The sequence below is a fragment of the Rhinoderma darwinii genome, chromosome 6 (assembly GCF_050947455.1).
Source record: "Rhinoderma darwinii isolate aRhiDar2 chromosome 6, aRhiDar2.hap1, whole genome shotgun sequence".
In the NCBI taxonomy this organism is placed as follows: Eukaryota; Metazoa; Chordata; class Amphibia; order Anura; family Rhinodermatidae; genus Rhinoderma; species Rhinoderma darwinii.
The window spans coordinates 68,151,425-68,173,034 of record NC_134692.1 but is presented as its reverse complement, the minus strand read 5'-3'; the positions used below and the strand labels follow the sequence as shown (position 1 = coordinate 68,173,034).

General features: G+C 44.9%; 1 protein-coding gene across 3 annotated transcripts in view; it reads right to left on the bottom strand.

Annotated features, from left to right (window-relative positions):
• GULP1 (GULP PTB domain containing engulfment adaptor 1) overlaps positions 1–21,610 on the bottom strand; it is a 590,342-nt gene that overhangs the window by 285,349 nt on the left and 283,383 nt on the right. The window lies entirely within an intron of this gene.

Genomic DNA, 21,610 nt, shown 5'->3' with positions numbered 1-21,610 from the left:
TCTTCCCTCGCCTTGTCCTCCTTGCCGTGGTTGACTGCCTCCCAGCGACCAACGTCTTCTTTGCCTTTCCTCACACGTCAATTTCTTGTAGTTTGGGAGCGGATCATTGGTACTCTGGACCTTGTTCACCGTCCGTGTCCTATGACTCCCCTTTTTGATAACCATTCCTTCCCTCCGGCAGTGGGTGTGGATACATTCCTCTGTTGGGAGAGACGGGGCAGTGGATGTCTGGCTCAGACCCTTACACCTGATGGTTCAACCTTGTCACTGACTGCTGTCTCTGAGGCCTGCCCGGTGAGACGATCAATATGGTGGTCTTATTTTCAGCTGCGCTCCTATCTCTCTTCCATGGGTGATTGTCTTGTGTTGCTACAGGATAAGACTCCTCTGGAACGTTATCTGTCCCTTATCTCTGCTCCTTCTCACACACTGTCTCATTTACATGGTGTCCTCCAACCTAGATATTCTTACTCTCAGTTGACATTCACTGCAGCTTGGGATGAGGAAATGGGAGTTCGGCACTCTGAGGAGGAATGGAGAACTTCATTCTTGCTGGCTCATAAATTACCGACTTCGTGTTTTGCTCAGGAGAAGAAATATAAGATACTTACCAGATGGTACCGCTGTCCTTCCTTTTTACATAGGATCTTTCTTAATGTGTCTGCCGACTGTTGTGTGGGGAGGCTCCTGGAACTATGTTGCATATTTGGTGGGATTGCCTTTTGGGGAAAAATTTTTGATCTCGGCAACAAACTTTTGGGCACTGAAGTGCCTACCTCGGCTTCTGTTGGGTTGCTTTCCATGGTTCCTGGATCACTACCACACCTCAAAAAGGGGGTCTTTAGGCATATTCTTACTGCAGCTAGAACTGTCATCCCACGTCATTGGAAGTCTAGTAGTGTGCCTTCTTTGAAGGAATGGGTAACGGAGCTGAATGGAATTATGAGGATGGAGGAGCTGATGTCTGCTGATCGGGGTACATCAGAGATCTTTGTTCGTACCTGGTCTATCTTGTCTGGATTCCAGGGTGGTGCTGATCTGCCTCTCTGGCTTGATGGCCTTTTTTGTTGACTGATCAGATAGCCAAAACTGCGTGCTTTTGTCCGTTTGTGTTTCCCTTTGTTGTCTTGTGTTTATGTAACCTTGGGTTGAAATTTGCACTTAACCGTGTCATTATTGCTCGTTTGTTTTTTTCGGGACTGGTTTCCCTACATTTTGCACTACCTTTGATGTAAATTGGGTATTGATAATTGCCATTAGCTGTTATTATCTTCTTCCCATTGCTTCAGTGGCTGGGAGGCTACCTCCTACCAATGTTCATATGTCTTTGTAACATTTCATACAGTTTGAATTTATTATGTTGCACTGCGTGCACACTTTTGCAACTTTGCGAGATGTTTTATATGCTCTGTTATGTTTTCTACTCTAAATAAAATTGTTTTGATAAAGAAAAAAAAAATACGTTTCTCTCCCGCTGTGGTCCCAAGAAGAGGGGGGGGGGTAAGAGAAGGGATACTGTAATGTCTATGGCCGCGGAAAGTCGTCCTGACTTACCCTCTGACGGCCGCAGCCATGGACGAGTGAGTTCCCGGTGGCATCTCCCTCCTGAGCGACGCCGCCACTCACTTCCTGGTCCAGACACTGTCCCCCACAGGGCGCGCGCACATGGATGGCCTTAAAGGGCCAGTGCGTGCACAGTTGCAGAATATTTGCAATTACCCCTGAATGCTGCTGGACTATAAATGGGGCTCTGCCCTCTTGATCCTTGACTGAGCGTTGTTGTGTTACCTAAGTTTGTCATTGCAAATGGTCTCCTAGTGTTTTCCAGTTCCCAGTGTTACCCGTTCCTGCTGCCTGTGCCCTGTATCCCATGCTTTTGTGCCTTCAAGAGTAGAAGGTCGTGTTCTGCCCTCCACTGCATCTATTGTGTCACACCTGCCGGGTGTCTGTCTACTGTCGGAGCCTCATCTTAGCCTGAATCCACCGCTACTGTCTACAATGCCTCAGGTACCCTTTCTGGACTTTAGACATTGCATTGTACCTGTTTGGCCAGCTGCTATCCCGCTACGCGGTACGGCCCAGTGGGTCCACACCCACGCGCCATGACAACATGTATGTTAGAACACTCTATGGTTTCATATTCTACAAACAAATTTTAAAAAAACTTTAAAAAACCTGGACAACCTCTTTATGAATTATTTATTAATTTACAAAGAATGTCCACAGGTCTCAGCATTCTCATGTGACACATTTCATGGCTGTAGGGTATGTGAACCCACTAGACTGCTCCGCCGTAGCGGAGAAGCAGCTGGGTAAACAACAGTCAATAACAGTTTCTCGGATATGAGTACTTGGGTAGATGATCAGGCAGATACTCGAAGTAGCAGACACCTGGTGAAGCAGGCACAGATGATGTTTGGCGTAGCAGATGACACTGGACAGGGCAGATGGCACCAGATGTGGCAGATGGCAATAGATGTGGCAGATGGCACCAGTCTTGGCAGATGGCACCAGACGTGGCAGATGAGGCACACATGACTCCAGCAATAGGCTTCGGCTCAGGAACTAACACAGCAACGGGATACAGGATACAGGAAGCAGGATACGGGAACACTGGGAGCAGGCTACAACTAAGGGACCATTTGCATAGACCAACACAGGAATAAAAACCATTCTCAGGCAAGGAGAGGAAGGGCAGGGCCCTTTTTAATGTCCAGGGTGTAACTGGGTTGGCATGGAAGTTTAGACAGGTGCATGCGCTGGCTCTTTAAGACTGTGAGTGAGCGTGCACGCGCGCACACGCTACGGGACACAGGTGAGGGCTGCAGCCGCGTGTGTCGGCGTCTCCAGGGACGGAGACATCGGCATGATGACACAGTCCTGCGGTCGCGGCTGCCGGCAAGTGGGCAATGCCGGGGGTCAGCGACTGCGGGCACAACAACACAGAAACAAATCATTTTTAAAAAGCAAGACATCCAATACACCCTTAACCAAATCTAATTTAGAACTCATCTCCTCATACTAGCTGGTCATAGTTTGAAAAGACAGATCTCAATAAACCCATGCTGATGCTGTTGTATCAGTACATTTTTGTGTAAATACTCCAAAAAAACATCCTTTTAACCCCTTCCCTCTTTTGCCACTTTTGACATTCCTGACATAGACTAATTTTTCAAATCTGACATGTTTCACTTTATGTGGTAATAACTTCGGAATGCTTTTACCTATCCAAGCGATTCTTAGTTTGTTTTCTCGTGACACATTGGACTTTATGTTACTGATAAAATTTGCTCGATATGTTTAGTATTTAATTGTGAAAAACACCAAAATTTAGCGAAAAATTGCAAAAATTAGCATCTTTCTTAATTTAAATGTATCTGCTTGTAAGACATGCACTTATAACACAAAAAATTGTTGCTAACTAACATCCCCCATATGTTTACTTTAGATTGGCATTGTTTTTTGAACATCCTTTTATTTTTCTAGGACGTTACAAGGCTTTGAACTTTAGCATTACTTTCTCACATTTTCAGTCACCCCATTTTAAAAACTTCTCCCCTCAAAGTATTCAAAACAGCATTTAGAAAATTTCTTAACCCTTTAGATGTTTCACAGGAATTAAAGAAAGTAGAGGTGAAATGTTCAAAATTAATTTTTTCTTGCAGAAATAAATATTTAATCCAATTTTTTTTATAACACAGAAAGTTTTACCAGAGAAATGCAACTCAATATTTATTGCCCAGGTTCTGCAGTTTTATGAAATATCCCACATGTGGCCCTAGCGTGCTACAGGACTGAAGCACCGGCCTCAGAAGCAAAGGAGCACCTAGTGAATTTTGGGGCCTTATTTTTATTAGAATATATTTTAGGCACCATGTCAGGTTTGAAGGGCTCTTGCGGTGCCAAAACAGTGGAAATCCCTCAAAAGTGACCTCATTTGGGAAACTACACACCTCAAAGAAATTATCTAGGGGTGTAGTGAGCATTTTGACTGCACAAGTTTTTTTTTACAGGAATTATTGGAAGTAGGCCCTGAAAATGACAATCTACATTTTTTCAAAGAAAATGTAGGTTTAGGTAATTTTTTCTCATTTCCACAAGGACTGAAGAAGAAAAAGCATCCCAAAATTTGTAAAGCAATTTCTTGCGAGTAAAAGAATACCCCACATGTGGTCATAAACAGCTGTTTGGAAACACGGCAGGGCTTAAATGGGAAAGAGCGCTATTTGGCTTTTGTAGATCACATTTAGCAGGAATGATTTGCGTAGGCCATGTCGCATATGCAAAGCCCCTGAGGGGACAAAACAATGAAAACGCCCAAAAAAATGACTCCATTTAAGAAACTACACCCCTTGAGGAATTCATCTAGGGGTGTAGTAAGCATTTTGACCCCACAGATGTTTCATAGAATTTATTAGAATTGGGCAGTGAAAATAAAAACAATCCTTTTTCTTCAATAAGACATAGCTTTAGAGCAAAATTTTTCATTTTCTAAACAAATATTGGCAAAAAAGAACCCAACATTTATAAACCAATTTCTCCCGAGTACAGCAATACCCTATATGTGGTCATAAACTGCTGTTTGGGCACACGGTAGGGCTCAGAAGGGAAGGAGCGCCATTTGGAGTGCAGATTTTGCTGGCTTGGTTTCTGGGCTCCTGTGGGACCAAAACAGTGGAAACCCCCCAGAAGTGACCCCATTTTGGAAACTACACCCCTCAATGCATTGTAGTGAGCATGTTAACCCCGCAGGTGTTTTGTAGAAATTAGAGTGCACTCGATGTTGCAGAGTGAAAATGGGATTTTTTCCATAGATATGCCAATATGTGGTGCCCAGCTTGTGCCACCATAACAAGACTGCTCACTAATTATTATGCAGTGTTTCCCGGTTTTAGAAACACCCTTCATGTGGCCCTAATCTTTTGCCTGGACATTCGACCAGGCTCAGGAGTGAAAGCGTACCATGTAAAATTGAGGCCTAATTTGTCGATTATTTACAAAGTATTGATTCACAATTGCAGGGCTCAGATTTGAAATAATAAAAAGAAACCCCTGAGAAGTGACCCCATTTGGAAACTACACCCCCTCTAGGCATTTATTAAGGGGTGTAGTAAGCATTTTCACCCCACAGATCTTTTCCATAAATGAATGCGCTGAGGATGGTGCAAATTAAAAATTTATATTTTTCCCTAGATATGCCATTTCAGTGGCAAATATGTCATGCCCAGTTCATGCCACTGGAGACACACAAACCAAAAATTGTTAAAAGGGTTCTCCCGGGTATGACGTTGCCATATATGTGGAAGGAAACTGCTGTTTTGGCATTCTGTAGGGTTCAGAGCGGAGGGAGCGCCATTTGGCTTTTGGAGAGCAGATTTTGCTTGGTAGTAGATTTGTTTGCGTATTGCTGGTGTTTCCATTTATAATGTGGGGGTACATGTAAGCTGGGCAGAGTACATCAGGGGCATAGTCAGGTGGTATAATAATGGGGTAAAAAAACAATAAAATGATCCATAGATGTGTTTTACGCTGTGAAGCAAACCTCTTCGCACAGGCCAGTGTCGAACTGATATATGGCATCCTTTATGCCCCTTTTTGTCCACACTCCGCATCTTTGCAGTTTGGGGAATTTTGCTGGGAAAGTGTTGTCCTGGTATAATATGGACATCGTCGCTTCCAGCAGATATGTTTGGGCCCTCCCCTTCCTGGTTCCCTAATTTTTTAATGGCGGGAATCTAAGCTAATTTTGGTCCCCGCCATTACAGCCGGATGTCAGTTTCTGAGCCGGTGCCAAGCATTTGGCGTATGGATACGGCAAATTGCGGGAAGCACTAGCTTTCCATGCGCGTACCCATAGGCAAATGTCGGGAAGGGTTTAAGGAGTTGTCCCATATGAACAACCTCTGTCCATATTAAGGTTATCATTTTTAGTCCCACTGCAAAGATTTCATAATTAGGTTCATTTTCAAACCCCCATCAAACGAAAGAGAAAGTTATAAAGCAGGTCACAGCAAAATATAATGTAAGGCATCCTTTACACACCTTTTATCAGCTTTTTTTTCTTTCTAGTAATAATAATATTTATTTATATAGCACCAACATATTCTGGAACACTTTGCAATTAGATATAAAATCAGACATTACATGGCGACAAAACTATTTAACAATTCAAACAAGAGGGGTGAGGTCTGTGCTCGTAAGAGATTACAATCTATGAGGAAACAGAGGTGACACGAAATGGAAAAAAGTTTTAGTTTCTGTACAATGGTCCAGCATCTTTCACAAATATAGGGTAGTATACAAAAAGCTGGATGAGCCATTCACCAGCCAGTATCTGTGTATGCACAGATATGAATTACGGTGCAAGGTGTGTGGGGGATACTGTTGAATGAAGGGCTCAGGTTCTAAGGACTAATGTAATAGACAATATTAAATCGTCCAATACAGCAGGTAGATTCTGACCTGCCAGTTCATTCTTGATTCGGCTTACCAGATCTTCCCAAATTATAGCAAAAAAGAAAAACGAAAAACTGATGGACCAACCAGCACACTTTGGGTAGAAATTAAATACAAAATAAAGCTGTTTAAACAAAATACAAAATTATTTATTATTAAGATTTTTTTTAAAAAGTATTGATATAAATTTCATTATGCATGCACAATTGTCATATTTATGAAAATTCATTATGCATAGGACTGGGTTGCTAACATTGATGCGAGTACTATTGCAGTATACCGACAATTAAATACATGTGTCAAAACATATGTTAAATAAGATAATACAATAACAATATGTGATTTAAGGGAACATAACATCCAATAGGAACGAAAGCAGATTATTCCCTCCCAAAGTTCAGCTGCATGCCGTTCACATTATGCGTTTGAACGAGAGACAAAGCAGACACTCCCAGAATCTGTTTGGGGAGAGAGATTTTTGTCTAGCTATCTGCTAGAAGTTTTCCTCTAATACCTTCAAGTTACAGGCATCGTCCAGGTTTCAACATATATGTTTAGGACGGGATCCAGCTGGCAAAGGATCCAGAATTATAGCCACAAGATCTTCTTTGTACCACTGTAACTCCGTGGCTAGAGTGCGGAACTGTATGGCATATTGTCCTACTGTAGAGGTGCCTTGGTAGAGTTTAACCAGTGAAGCAGCAGTTGATGCCCAACCAGGTTTGTCACCTTTTATAAGAGTCGTAAGGAATGCTTGGATATCAAACATGAAAGGGATCATTCCTTTTCCATAATGGTGATGCTGAAGCCAGTGCCTCACCAGACAGGGACAGGATGTACTGTAGGCTACCTTGGCCCGGTCAGAAGTAAATTGATGTGATATTATCTCAAAATGGATCATACATTAGTTAAGGAATCCTCTACAAGGCTTAGAATCACATTCATAGCAAGAGTGAGTGAGTAGATGCAATCCAGGACTGAAGGCAGTAGCTTGAGGTAATGGCGGTTGCGCCACATGAGCAGCTGGTGTGGACAAACCATTTAAATGTGAGGAAACACTCTGTAATAGATGACACAGTTGATCCTGGTGGACACATTGCCTAGATAATTCCTGAGCCAGGCCAGAAACTTCAGGCAGGGTAACGTCAGTGGGATCCATTGCCTGAGCAAACTGTCACGGTGCCCATAGAAAATTAGACTGTCATGGGGCCTGCAGAGGATGGTGTGAACCCACTAAGGTATTTGATTTGGGGCTAAACCAGGGAGTGGCATCTGAAAAGACCCCAGATATTCACCCTTTAACCCCCTATACAGGCATCTGGACTTCGCTGCTGGGAAACTTCAGGTTGCTTACCCCAAAGTTGTCTCCCTTGGCAACAGTTGCCTTTAGCAGGCAAAGTGCAAAATCAGCAGACAGAATGTGAGGTCAGGTATCGCTTAAGTCAGGGAAGGTGTCAGGCAGGCACTCACAGTTGTTAGAGCCAGGGCAGGCTGCTGGCAAGGATAATCAAAGGTACAGGCAGAGGTCAATCACAGAAAATTCCCAAAAAATAATAACGCAGGGTATCACTACAAGCTAGTAGGAAACTAATTGCTCAGACAAGCTAGACTGGAAAAGCTGGATAGTAATGTGGCCCACTAGGAAGAAGCTGAAATGCAGGAGGAAAGTGGCATCGATGGAAGCATTGACCAGATCCGAATCTTTACTTCACGTAGCAAGAAGACTAAAATCAATCACATAAAAATAGAAAAATACAACATCCATTTATTAACCCCTTAATGACCGGGCCATTTTGCACGTTAATGACCAAGGATTATTTTTTGTTTTTTCATGGTCGCATTCCAAGAGTCGTAACTGTTTTTGTATTCCGTCTATATAGCCGTATAAGGGCTTGTTTTTTGCGGGACGAGTTGTATTTTGTAATTGCACCATTTTTAGATGCTTATAATATATCGATTAACTTTTATTAACTTTATTTTAGGAGAGAATTGAAAATAAGCAGCTATTCCAGCATTGATTTTCACGTTATAAATTTACGCCGTTTACTATGCAGCGTAAATAACATGTTCACTTTATTCTATGGGTCGGCACGATTACGGGGATACCAAATATGTAAAGGTTTTATATGTTTTCCTACGTTTGCACAATAAAAAGCCTTTTAGAAAAAAATTACTTGTTTTTGCATCGCCGCATTCCAAGAGCCGTAAAGTTTTTATTTTTCTGTCAATGTGGTCGTATGTGGGCTTGATTTTTGCGGGCCAATGTGTAGTTTTCATTAGTACTATTTTGGGGTACATAGGACTTATAGATTAAATTTTATTAAATTTTTTATGGGGGGAATGGGAGAAAAGAGAGAATTTTGCCGTTGTTTTTTGCGGTTTTTTTGGACGCCGTTCATCCGGCGGTTTAATTAATGTGTTCATTTTATTGTTCAAGCCGTTACGATTCCGGGGATACCATATATGTGTATGTGTGATTTGTTTTGACACTTTTACTAAATAATAATAAGTTTTTGTTTTTTTTCACCAACTTTATTTAACTGATTGACATTTTTTTTTTTTTAGTCCCATCAGGGGACTTCACTATGCGATGTGCCGATCGCATATATAATGCTTTGGTATACTTAGTATACCGAAGCATTATTGCCTGTCAGTGTAAAACTGACAGGCAATCTGTTAGGCGATGCCTCCGACATCGCCTAACAGGCAGATGCAGAAGGCAGACCTGGGGGTATTTGTTAGACCCCCCGCTGCCATGGAAACCCGACAGCGACCCGCGATTTGTTTGCGGGGGCGCCGATGGGGTGACAGAGGGAGCTCCCTCCCTCTGTCAAACACATTAGATGCCGCTGTCACTATTGACAGTGGCATTTAATGGGTTAAACTGATGGAATCCGGCAGTTGCAGCAGGAGCCAGGCTGTGTATAACAGCCGTGCTCCTGCCGCTGATCGCGTGGGTACAGTCTCAGTACCCGCGCTATCACAGGACGGATATATCCGTCCTCCTGCGCGAACTAGCAGCTGCAGAGGACGGATATAGCCGTCCTTCGGCGTTAAGAGGTTAAACAAACCATCTTGTCCCGGAGAGGAATAGCAAATTGATTCAAATACTATTACTACAATTTATACAATTTCAAAGAACATGTTCAGACCCCTCAACTCAACCCAGATGTCATTAATGCTCTTATGGAAAAAACTGAATTACCCAAACTTTCCTTGTTTCACCTCTCCTCCCCCAACAAAACAATCACAGACGAAAAAAAAATCAAAAGATGATAAAATCGCTACCCCTCCCCCACAAGTCCCCCAAGCCCAGACAGTTTGTCAAATGCCTACTATAAAGAAAATTATCCCACCTTCTAACTTGCCACATGACTCTGATGTTCTCTTCAGCTACTTCCCGAAGGAGATGCTCTCAGACCTAATAGGAACCATCCCTAAACCGGGGAAATCACAAATATCTGAAATCTAATTAAAGGACTTTCTCCCTTTTAAATAGGGATGTAAAAATCTATGCCAAATCATTAGCTATTAGGTTTATGTCTATTGTACCAATGTCTATTGTACCAACGTTAATTAAACCGGACAAAACGGGTTTCACATAGGGAAGACAGGCCACACAACACGAGATGACTTCTCTCTACTACAAATAGCAGAAAAATAAAAAATCCCTGCAACATTTCTCACCCTTAAAGCTGAAAAGGCATTTGAGTAAATTAGAACTACGCCTTTTCCATCATCAATAAGATTGGTTTTGTAGGCCCAAATGTATCGGCTATAAAAGCCCTCTACTCTAACCATGCAGCTTAAGTCTTTGTGAATAGGTGCCAGTCAAGATTAATTTGTTCTGAAAAATGGCACTCGTCAAGCATGTCTATTATGCTCATTATTGTTTGTATTGTCCATTGAACCCCTCACAGAACTAATACCAACTCTGACTCATTTGGCATTAAAGTGGGCAACTTTGACCCCAAGCTAGCAATTTTCGTGGATGACCTGATAATCAGCAGCGCTAACCTTTCCTAATCCTTCTTATTGCAAGTTTAACAAATCTTACCAGTCAACCAATAAAATCAATGGGTTCTGTCGAGCGCAGGTGGTGTCCATTCTGCATCGGATCCGGTGCTTCCTGTATTTTCGTTCACCCTATTTCAGGTATTTTTGTGAAGCCTACTTAAAAGTAAATTCTTACTTCTGGCAAACTAAAGTTATTACCTACCTAAGGATTAATCTGGTTTCCCCCTCCTTCAAAACCTATGAACTCAACTTTTTGCCACTACTAGATTCTGTGACAAAAAGACATTCAAAATCTTTCCAGATTCATCATATCCTGGTTCTGTTACTACCAAAAATCCTATATATTTTTATGACACCCAATCAACTTACCTAATTATTTTTTTCCCACAAGTTTACAAACTAGTGACAAACTTTATCTGGAACAATAAACACCCCCAGATTTCTGTTACCAAGCATAACAAAACTGGTGGACTGTGAGTTCCCAATCTGCGTGTACTACAGGGCCTGCATTCTTGACTAATTGACTCATTGGTGGCATGGCACGAGCGACAAACACTGGGTTAAAATTGAGCACCACAGGAGAAGAGAAACCTCCTTAACATTTGGCCTTATTAGGTACCTATGGTGCCTCCCCGCCTCCCCTCCCTACATGAACTCTATACAAATTACACAGAAACTATGGAAAACCATCTCAGCAGATGCACCAATGAACAGCTTGTCCAACTCACTCCCAAACCGATGTCTCATCTCGAGGATCAGATCCCTTCCCTGAATTTATCAAGCTGGAAAAGAAAAAGCATACCCTACCTTAGCGACTTTTTCACGCCTGATGGTATGCTTTAATTTCTACACCTCAATAACAACTTCCAAATACCTTTTCAAAATTTTTGCATATAAGGGATTTCCTCCTGGGAAGATGTCCAAGAAACAACTGCTCTGTAGAACAAGTATGTAACAGACAATGTTACATACATAGCCTTGATAAGGACTCAGCTCTACTCTGCTGCTCTTCACTCGTGTGCAAAGTATGGGAAGACTCCAGGGCTACTGTGCATGCTTGGAGGCCGTCCTATAGACTTGAATAGAACAGAAGTGAGATGGCCGGACAGGGAGCTACTGCTCTAAAATGCGCGCTCCCAAAATCATGTCCATCCACACTGCAAAATAAAGAGGTAGAGCGATGCAAGCCCGGGCACCGCTGCTGGACCGCGGCGGTGGTCGTAACCATAGGCAACAGATTGCAACAATAAAGAGCATCCCGGCTGCTGTCACGATCCAGGGTGTGGACCCACTGGGCCGTACCGCGTAGCGGGATGGCAGCTAGCCAAACAGGTAAAGTACAGAGTCTATTGAGAGCATACCTGAGGCAATGTAGACAGTAGCAAGGCAGGCACGGCTGGGACCAGGCGGCAGGTAGACGTCAGGCGTGGTGTAGCAGAACAGATGTAGAAAGCCCCACAATACGGCAACAGCTCAGCACGGTACTAGATCAGGATAGAGCGGGAACAGGATGCAGGAACAGGGAACACTAGGAAACTGGAAGACACTAGGGGAAATTAGCACAACAAACTTTGGGTAACGAACAACGCTAGATGGCAGACTTCCTGCAATATGTGCGCACTGGCCCTTTAAGATGTGCACGCGCCCTCCAGAGACAATGTCGATATCCGGAAGTAAGTGCCGGCGCCTCACAGGAGGACGACTCTGCAAGCAACTCGGATGTCCATGGCCACGGCCATCGAGGGGTAAGTCAGAACGACGGGCCGTGGCCATAGACGTTACATTATCCCCCCTCTTACGCCCCCTCATCTTGGGACCAGAGCGGGAGAGAAACTTCCTCATGAGGACAGGAGCATCGATGTTCTCCTCTGACTCCCAAGACCTCTCTTCTGGACCGGACCCTTTCCAATCCACTAAATAAAACGTCCTTCCTCCCACCTTCTTGGTGGCCAGAATCTCCCTTACTTCAAAAGTCCCAGATTTAGAAGCCAGGGACCACTGGGGAACTAGGAGTCCTGGAGTAGCGGTTCAGGACCACGGGCTTCAGCAAGGAGAAATGGAAGGAGTTATGAATCTTGAGGGTTGGAGGCAGCCGCAGCTTGTAAGATACCGGGTTGACCTGTAGCAGGATTTCAAAGGGTCCGAGGAACCTAGGAGCAAATTTGCAGGACAGCACCCTCAGCCAGATATTCCTTGAAGACAACCAGACCTATGTACCTGGAAGAGGAGGAGCCTGTCTTCTTGTATCTGCCTTTCTCTTCATGCGGTCCACCAAACTTCGAGGTGAACTGGACCCCTCGGTCCGAGACAATATGTAGGGGCAAGCCGTCAAGATGGAAGATGTGTTGAATGACGAGGTCAGCCAATCACGTATCAGATGGCAGACCGGTCAAGGGAATGAAATGAGCCATCTTAGAAAATTGATCCACCACCACCCAGATCACACTGCAACCCGCAGAAGGAGGAAGATCCGTGACAAAGTACATTGCGAAATGCTGCCAGGGAGCAACTGGCACAGGCAGTAGTTGGAGCAGGCCAGGAGATCTGGAGTGAGCAACTTTATTTGCTGCGCATACCGTGCATGAAGAGACAAAACCCATAACTTCTTTGGGCAGCGTGGGCCACCAGAACTGACAGGCGATTAGATCTTGGGTCTTACGAGCACCCGCGTGACCTGCCAGCTTGGAACTGTGACTCCAGTGAAGGATTCTTCCTCTGTCTGCCAGACGCACAAAAGTCCTTCCCGGAGGAATGCCTCTAACTTGTAGGGGGTTCTGCAGGAAGGATCAATAATATTCTGTGGGGACTCCACAGTGTCCTTAGTTTCAAATGACCTAGACAAGGAGTCGGCCCTCACATTCTTGTCGGCAGGTCGGTAGAGGAGTTCGAACCGGAACCGAGTAAAGAACAACGACCACCTGGCTTGACGAGGATTCAACCGCTGGGCCGTCTGTAGGTAGGTCAAGTTCTTGTGATCCGTGAAGACCAGTATAGGATGAACATCGCCCTCCAGTAGATGTCTCCACTCCTGCAGAGCCAGCTTGATGGCCAGTAACTCCCGATCCCCAATCGAGTAGTTGCACTCTGCAGAAGAAAACAGCTTGGAATAGTAGCCACATACCACAGCCTTGCCTTTCGAAACTCTCTGGAACAACAGTGCACCAGCACCAACAGAGGAAGCGTCCACCTCTAACGAAAACTGTAGGGATACATCAGGGTGGTGAAGAATAGAGGCTGACATGAAGGCTTTCTTTAAGGATTCAAATGCGGCTTCTGCCTCCGGAGTCCACACTTTGGCATTCATACCCTTTTTAGTGAGGGTAGAAATGGGAGCAGTCAAAGATGAGAAGTTGGGAATAAACTGCTGGTAGAAGTTGGCGAATCCTAGGAAGCGTTGTATGGCACTTAAGCCTTGGGGGCATGGCCACTCCAGGAAAGCCTTTACCTTCTCAGGGTCCATCTTGAGACCCTGATCGGAGATGATATAGCCCAGGAAGGATAGAGACTTTTCCTCAAACACACACTTCTCCAGCTTGGCATAAAGGTGATTCTCACTTAGACGACGCAACACGTGGCGGACATGAATTTGATAAGTTACTGGATCTGGGGAAAAAATCTAAATGTCATCGAGATACAACACAAACATAAAGGAGATCACGAAAAATGTAATTGACAAATTCTTGAAACACCACGGGGCATTACACAGGCCAAAGGGCATAACTAGATAGTCGTAGTGCCCATCACGAGTATTAAAAGCAGTCTTCCACTCGTCACCTCGACGAATCCGGATCAGATTGTAGGCCTCCCGCAGGTCCAGTTTAGAAAAAAATGTTTGCCCCCCGTATACGATCAAACAGTTCAGAAATCAAAGGCAGTGGGTACCTGTTCTTCACTGTGATCTGGTTGAGGCCTCGGTAGTCAATGCAAGGTCGTAGCGATCCATCTTTCTTCTTGACAAAGAAGAACCCAGCTACGGCCGAGGATGAGGATTTCCGAATGAAGCCCCTCTCCAAATTCTCTTTAATGTGGGCCGACATAGACTGGGTCTCTGGCAAGGAAAGAGGGTACACTCTACCGCGAGGAGGAGACAACTCAGGAACTAAGTCGATTGGACATTCATATGCTCGGTATGGCGGCAAGGTCTCAGCTTCCTTTTTATTGAAGACATCGGAGAACATGGAGAAACAAGAAGGCAACCCTGCCAATGACTGAAGCGGAGAAGGCTGCAGTGGCTGGATATGACCCAGACAGCAGTCAAGACACTTCGGACCCCACTGGAGAACCTCACCAGAGTTCCAATCCAGGACTGGGGCGTGCCAAGGCAAACCCAGCAGCATGGGGTTGACGGCCTTGGACAGTACAAACAGGGAGATGAGCTTAGCATGAAGAGCTCCTACTTGGAGTCTTAACGGCTCGGTCACAAACACAACTGGGTCAGGCAATGGCAGTCCATCTACCGAGGCAACAATCAACGGCCTTTCCAGAAGGACAGTGGGCAACTGAAGAAGATCCACAAGGTCTTGGCAGATGAAGTTGGCTGCAGAGCCAGAGTCCAGGTAGGCAGAGACCGGATGGGACCTCTCGCCAGCAATGATGGTTACGGGAATGAACAGTTTGGAAGAGAGTTCTCGATTAAATGCAGTGATGCCCAGGGTTGTCTCTTCAACCAAACCTAGGCGATGGGGTTTTTTGGCTTCTGAGGACACAGACGCATGACACGGCCAGCGAGGCCGCAATATAAACAGAGTCCAGAGGTGCGCTTGCGCTGTTTCTCCTGGACGGACAATTTTAGCTGGTCCACTTGCATCGGAACCTCGGGCAAAGCAATAGAAGGAGGCAAGAGGGGTTGCTGGAAGTTGGGTGCCAGTCTAGGAAGCCATCTCTCCTGACGAACTTCATGAGATCTCTCCGTCAGCCTTATGTCCACCTGAGTGGCAAGCAGAATCAAGTCGTCCAAGGCAGTTGGCAGATCTCGAGCGGCCAGTTCGTCCTTGATCTCGGACGATAGACTATGCCAAAAGGATGCCACCAAGGCCACATTGTTCCAGGATAGTTCTCCTGCCAGGGTCCGGAACTGGATGGTGTATTTGTCCACGGAGGTGTCCTCTTGGCGAAGGTTGAAGATAGCAGTGGCTGCCGATGAGAGTCGCCCCGGCTCCTCGAAAACAGTCCAGAATAACTGCACGAACCCCTGGAAGTCTTGGGTCTCGGGTCCCTGACATTCCCAGATAGGGTTTGCCCATGCCAGGGCCTTGCCATCAAGTAGAAACACGATGAAGGCGATCATGGTTCCGTCCGATGGAAATGCTCGGGCGTGCATGGTAAAATGGATATAGCATTGGTTCAGAAACCTTCGACACGTACTGGTGTCTCCATAGAACCGAGAGGGCAATGGCAGTGAGAACCGAGGATCCGAGCCGGAACTAGCAGGAGGTGTAGCAGTGGGGTCGACCTGAGGAGCTTGCATAGAGGAAGGAAGAGAAGCAGCCAGCGTCCCTAGCTGCTGTGCCATGGAGTCCACTGCCACAAGAAGATGATCCTGTCTTGCTCGGAGATCCTGCAGGTCCACCTGCATGGCTTGTGGGGGGTGACATGCCCTTGAATTGACCAGCGGAGTCCATGGCCAGAGCGTACTGTCACGATGCGGGGTGTGGACGCACTGGGCTGTACCGCGTAGCGGGATGGCAGCTGGCCAAACAGGTAAAGTACAGAGTCTATATTTCAGAGAGCATACCTGAGGCAATGTAGACAGTAGCAAGGCAGGCACGGCTGGGACCAGGTAGACGTCATGCGTGGCGTAGCAGAACAGGCGTGGAATGCAGCACAATATGGCAACAGCTCAGCACGGCACTAGATCAGGATAGCACGGGAACAGGACATAGGAACAGGAAACACTAGGAAACTGGGAGACACTAGGGGACCATTAGCATGACAGACATTGGGTAACAAACAAGGCTCTGGCAAGGAACAAGAGGGCAGAGCCCCTCTTATTGTCCAGAGCATTCTGGGCTAGATTGCAGCTTCCTGGAATATGCACACACTGGCCTTTTAAGACCGTGCACACGCTCCCTCCGGAGACAGTCTCAATATCCGGAAGTGAGTGCCAGCGCCTCACAGTAGGACGAAGCTGCAAGTAACTCAGATGTACATGGCCACGGCCGTTGAGAGGTAAGTCAGAACGACGGGCCGTGACCATAGACGTTACAGCTGCAGAATAATTTATATCCGCAAAACGGTACAGATTTTAAAAATTAATGTATTTACTAAAATATATACAGTATATTGAAATTATCTAACAGTTTAAATATGATTTCTTGGATGAAAACACTCCTTTAATGAGGCAATCTGGAAATTCCAGATAAATCCCAAAGAAAAAAGGAATATTTTCTTTTTATAGTGCTTTCGGAGAACAAAACTGATTTTGTTAAGACACCTCCTCTTCTCAAATGGAAAACAGAATATAAATCTTTATCAAGCTCAATGGAAATCTGTGTTTGGTACTATGTATAAATTATTTAGTACCTCTGTCCAAGAGCCGGTCTTTAAAGCCAGCCTAAGATGGTACTATACTCCTACTAGAACCCATAAGATGTTACCATCCAACTCCCCCACTTGTTAGAGAAGATGTGGTCTTCCAGGTACTCTACTTCATACTCTTTGGGACTGTCCTTCAATTCACCCAATATGGGGTGCAAATAATCATGTTATTAAAAATGGAACTAAACTAGAGTTAGTACTATACCCACAAATAGTGCTAGTACTTATAAATTTAGAATAGTTCCCAATCAACTCTCTTACAGTAGTTACTCCCATTATGTCCAGAAAATTAGTGTTAACACGCTATCGGAAGGAAACCTCCCAACCCCACACTCAAGAGGTCTTGACCCTTTTCAATATCACCTGTATGATTGCTCTGAGACAAACATTAATATCAAACATTTCTAAAACGTTGGAGCATCTGGATGCAGCGCCTGTTTTTCCTCTAAGTGACTTGCCACATAACCAATATGCTATTTTGTTCCTGATGGGTGTAGTATAATTTTATACTGATCCAACCCATTTCACATCTGGCTACATGATAATACGTGCTCTTACTGTACAGCAATGGGGGTTTTTCTACATCTGTTCTTTAGAAGTAACATGTGTATGCCACCTGTAAACAATGCCTACAATATGTGTAATTGCTATGCTGCTTTCCACAATGTTTTGTGCTACACTAATATTGTGACTGTAACAACTTCTTTATGTTTTAAATGTAAAACTTTATTAAAAATATTAAGATATTTAAAAAAATAAAAAATAAAAAAAAGGAATTGTGCCAGGAGATTGTCACAGACTATACTAGTGGCAGATCATGAGATAGAAATTAAATATGCCAGCCATTAAACCGGGGATAAGCTGAGCAATCAGCCTTGATCTAATAGGGTATGTTCACACGTCTTAACAAATTACGTTTGAAATTACAGAGCTGTTTTCAGGCGAAAACAGCTCCTGAATTTCAGACGTTTTTGCAAGTACTCGCGTTTTTCGCGGCATCCATTACAGACGTAATTGGAGCTGTTTTTCAATGGAGTCAATGAAAAACAGCTCCAAAAATGTCCATAGGAGAGACATGCACTTTTTTTTCGCGGCCGTATTTTTACGCATAAAAAAACGCTCCGTCGGAACGGAACGCCGTTTTCCCCTTGAAATCAATGGGCAGATGTTTGGAGGCATTCTGCTTACAATTTTTTGGCCGTTTTTCGGGCGTTTACAGCTTTTATGTAAACAAGGTATATAGAAGCTGAATCTTAAAAAGTAAAAAAAAAAAATTAAAGTTAAATGAATAAATAGCTTAAAATCACCTAAAACATTGTTTAATTAAAGAAGCAAAAATTGTTCAAAGGTGTACATAGCCTTTAACCCCTTCGAGCACCCAGACGTGCTATTACGCGCGTCGGCTGTATTTTGCAGCGGACACCCGGGACTAACAGCCGGGGAGCAGCGATCGCGCTGTTCCTGGCTGTTTAACCCTTCAAAGGTTGGTCAATCACGACCGCAGCACATGAGGCATTGGAGAGGGGGCATCCACCTCCGATAGTTCATTGCCCCCCCCCCACGCAGTGAGATCGGGGGTGACGACGGTTGTTGCGACACAAAACATTTTTTTTAACAAGCTTATTATCAATAAAAGTAGTAAAATATAAAAAAAACTGTATAAATTTGGTATGACCGTAATTGTATTGAGCTACAGAATAAAGATAAGTTGTCGTTTTTACCGCACAATGAAAGCAGTAAACACTAAACCCCCCAAAAAATTGAGGAGCCACAGTTTTTTCCAACTTCAGCCCAAAAAGATTTTTTTTCCGTTTGCCAGTACATTATATGACACTATAAATGGACTACAACTCCTCCCGCAAAAAATAAGCCCTCACACCACTCTATTGACGGAAAAATAAAAAAGTTATCAATCTTGGAATGCAGGGAGTGAAAAACGAAAATCAAAAATCCAAAAATTGCTTCGAAGGGGTTAAAGGGTTGACCAGGAAAGAAATATTTTCTAAAAAGTATCCCCCAGCATTGGTTTGCCTTCCCTAAAACCCCCTACTAACCTTTTAACCAGTTTCTGTTTGATCTCCAACTTCACTGCTGCTCTTTCTGTTTGTTTACATCCCTTGCTTCTGTTCCTGTCTGTTTCTGGTCTTGTAACCCACCATACCCATGATCCCTTGCTGCATCTGAGGAGACAGCTTGCATATCCTCCCGCCACAGCATCTCAGCTATTTGCAAACTGCCACGCCCATCTATGTTTGCAAGGTCATTCCCTGCTTTTATTACAGTCAGCCAGCTCCCTGCACAGTCGCACACACCCAGTAAGGATATGTTCACAAGGCAACGCCAAATACGTCTGAATTTACTAAGCTCTTTTCAGGAGAAAACAGCTCCTGAATTTCAGACGTTTTTACAAGTGCACGCGTTTTTCGCAACGTCTTTTACGGACATAATTGGAGCTGGTTTTCATTGGAGTCAATATAAAATGGCTCCAATTACGTCCCAAGAAGTGTCCTGCACTTCTTTGACGCGGCCGTAATTTTACGCGCTGTCGTTCGACAGTGACGCGTAAAAATGACAGCTCGTCTTCACAAAACATCGTAAGACCCATTGCAAGCAATGGGCAGATGTTTGCCGACATATTGGAGCCGTCTTTTCAGGCGTAATTGGAGGTGTAAAACACCTCCATTACGTCTGAAAAGAGGTTGTGTGAACATACCCTAATAATCACACAGGGATGATGGGGGTTATATACAGGTATGTGGGGAGTAATATACAGGGATGTTGGGGGTAATATACAGGGATGTTGGGAGTAATGGACAGGGATGTTGGGGGTAATAGACAGGGATGTTGAGGGTAATAGACAGGGATGTTGAGAGTCATGTAAACCAATCAGCCCTGTGTTTATGTAACCATCAGGGCGCATGGAGATTGAGGAATAACAATGCCGCCTCCTTCTCCTTCTGCATCAGAGAGTAGAAGGAGCAGGGGGCGTGTACTAGGACAGGCGACGCTTCATGTCTTTGATCAGCCGGAACTTCCGGCTGAACAGAGGCACGGCGCGTCATCAACTACTTGTAGGCTCTATTCACATGACAGGGTCCGAGTGTTGGCAGATAAAAACATCCGTTTTGGTCCATTTTTATTTGGCCGTTTTGCATCCGTTTTGCATCCATTCCGTTTCCGTTCCAGGCTGTGTTTCCGTTTTTAACGGCCAATTTGCCTCCCTTTTTTCCCCCTGCCCGTTTTAAAAATGGATGAATTAAATTTGGAAATTGTGGAGATAATGCCACACACTACCTTCTATAGATACTGCAACAGCCCCCCTGTAGGTAATGCCACACAGCCTACCTTGTAGGTAGTGTCACACAGTCCCCATTGTAGGTAGTGCCACATAGATCCCCTTGTAGGTAGTGCCACACAGACCCCCTTGTAGGTAGTGCCACACAGACCCCCTGTAGGTAGTGCCACAAAACCTCCTGTAGGTATTGCCACACAGCTCCCCTATAAGCAATGCCACACAGCCTCCCTCTAGTTAATGTCACACAGTCCCCCTGTAGGTAGTGCCACACAGCCATGCCACACAGACCCCTGTAAGCAATGCCACACAGCCCCCTGTAGATAATGCCACACAGCCCCCTTGTACATAGTCACCCCCATAGATGGCACCCCCCTACCTTCCTGTAGGGGACGGCTCCAGGAGACGTCCCTCACTTCACTGTCCGTAGTGAAGTGAGGGACATCTCCTGGATCGGAATCCCCGGCCACAGCGGTGGGGATTGAGCTTCAAATGTCCCTGACGTCACTGTGTCCATATATGGACATTGAAGGCAGGGACTTCTCCTGGAGCGGATTCCCCTGCCACAGCGTCGGCTGATGTGGCTGGGGATTCCACTCTAGGAGCAGTCCCTGACGTCACTGTCCATATATGGACAGTGAAGTCAGGGACTTCTCCTGGAACGGAATCACTGCCATGTCAGGGGCTTCTCCTGGAGCGTAATCCCCGGCCACAGCTTCGGCAAAGCTGTGGCCGGAGATTAGGGATTCCGCTCCTACAGGGAGCCAAAAAATCTCCTCCTTCTCCTCCTTCTCACATGCACTTCTGTGCCCGGACTCCAAGAGTGAAGAAGGAGGAGGAGGAGGCATGGACGACGAGACTGGAGGAGGAGGGGGCGTGTACTATGATTGATGACGATTCGTGTATTTGCTAATCCAGCACTTGCAATTGAACAGAGGAACGGCACGTCATCAACTACGTCTACAGGCAGTGGGACCAGAGGCGGCGCTCTGAGGAGCTCATGGAACATCAGCCCAGCCCACTGCCTGTAAATGTAGTTGATGACGCGCAGTGTCTTTCTTCTGCTGGAAATGCTGGCTGAGCAAAGACACGGAACGTCACAGGAAATAAAAAAATTACCCTGGGTGTGGTCATGTGACCGCAGATCAGAACAGGGTAACGCTGGCACAGGTAAACAGACACTATATTAGAAATGTAAATAAATATGTCCAATTAAGTTTAAATGTAAATAAAATGTATTCCTGGACAAGCCCTTTAAGGGCCAAAATAATCCAATCATTAAAGGGTTAACCTGCCCTTGTATCAGTA